Source organism: Callospermophilus lateralis, assembly GCF_048772815.1.
Source record: "Callospermophilus lateralis isolate mCalLat2 chromosome 17 unlocalized genomic scaffold, mCalLat2.hap1 SUPER_17_unloc_3, whole genome shotgun sequence".
Taxonomy (NCBI): Eukaryota; Metazoa; Chordata; class Mammalia; order Rodentia; family Sciuridae; genus Callospermophilus; species Callospermophilus lateralis.
Genome location: NW_027510161.1, coordinates 1,532,381 through 1,534,378, shown reverse-complemented (window position 1 = coordinate 1,534,378; position 1,998 = coordinate 1,532,381).

Genomic DNA, 1,998 nt, shown 5'->3' with positions numbered 1-1,998 from the left:
TAGCAGGATCTACTCAGAGTTCAGAATAGAGTGCAAGCTAAAGGGAAATTGGATATCGGAAGTCTGAGTACTTATAGAAAAGTGGAATCTTTCGATAGGATTGCATTTCAAGGCAGGCTCGAAAAGTCCTTTGTCAACTTTCCATCATGCAGAACTTCAATGAATAACTAGAAAAGGGAAAGATGACTTGAGAGCCAGAAAGAGCTCTTCAAATGCTCTGTCAGGCTAGAGAGCTTGGTGTTCATCAAATACTCCAAATGTCATCTTCCCACAAAGCCCTTTGGCCCTGGAAGCTCATATTTATTCTCTCTCATGTTTGAAGATGAAAATAGGGCATCATGATTCTGACCCAATTTTCTCCAATCCTCCTAAATATATCACTCTTCTCTATACCCAGCCCCAGGAAAGGAAATTGTAGTATCTTGGAACCTGGTTGTATTTGCTTATGCTACTCCATTATTCTTAGGTTTACTTTTTTTTCAATGTCTAGACTCTTTGCATCTCTATGTTTCATTATAGCTGAAAAAGAAAAACTCATGGGCTAATAAAAATAACTCATGGGCCTTTTAAAAGTTTTTGAAGTTTTCTGACTACTGTACATAAAGAAACTGTTAAGAGTGTTTTCTAATTAAATAGTAGAAATTTTAATGTTTGATATATCTTAAGTGTCTTATATTAAAACTCTCTCTTTGTTCTTTAGCAAGAATATACCAAAGTGTTCTTCTCAATTCTTCATTTTATTTCTTCACTCCTTTTATTTATTTTCATTCATTGGTGACTTAACACTATTTAATTTTTGTATATTTCTCTTAATCTAAATATGCATCCCAAATCTAATCACCTTGATAAATGAAGTACTTGTCAAATTCAATTCTTTGTACAACTTGAGTTTGAAAAACTAAATAAAACTAACTTTGATTTTGCTGCTGTTTTTTTTTTCTTTTGCAATAAAGTCTGAGAAATTTTTTGCCAGTGATGTTTTGTAGTGCTGATTTTCTAGCTGCAAATTCTTTTAACTTTTGTTTTTTATGAAAGGTTTTTATTTCATCATCAAATCTAAAGCTTAATTTTGCTGGATACAAAATTTTTGATTGGCATCCATTTTCATTCATAACTTAAAATATGTTGTTCCAGGATTTTTTAGCTTTCAGAGTCTGTGTTGAAAAATCTCCTATTATCCTAATTAGTTGTCCCCTATATGTAATCTGATTTCTTTCTCTCATGGCTTTTAATATTCTCTCCTCATTACATATGTTGGGCATTTTAATTATAATGTGACTTGGTGTGGATTTATTGTGATTTTGTACATTTGGCATCTTGTAGGGTTCTTGAATTTTGTTTTCCAATTCATTCTTCATGTTTGGAAATTTTTCTGATACTATTTCATTATTTTCTGATATTGTTCATTTCTTTGATTTGGACCTCTATGCCTTCCTCTATCCCCATAACTCTTAAGTTTGGTCCTTTTATACTATCCCATACTTCTTGAATGTTCTGCTCATTGTTTCTTAACAATTTCAGTGTGTGGTCTACATTCTTTTCAAGATTATATATTTTGTCTTTGTTGTCTGATGTCCTGTCTTCCAAGGAGTTTACTCTGTAGATGATGCTTTCAATTGAACTTTTAATTTTGTTTATTGTTTCTCTCATTTCAAGGATTTATGTTTGGGTTTTTTTAGATCCTCTATTTCCCTGTTGAGGTGATCTTTTGCTTCCTGTATTTGTTTATGTAGCTCTTTGTTGAAATGATCTTTTGTTGCCTGTATTTGCTCTCTTATATCTTCCTTTGGTTCACAGAACATTTTAATTATTTATATCCTGAACTCCTTCTCTGTAATTTCTTCTGCTGTGCTAGCCATGGATTCTAATAGTGTAGTAGCTTGATTTGTTTGTTTGAGGCACTTTCTTCCCTTGTCTTTTTATGTTGCTCATGCCTCTTCCCTTCTAGCACTGTGGGCCCAAGGTATTATTGTTTTTACCCTGTAGGATTTTAATGCT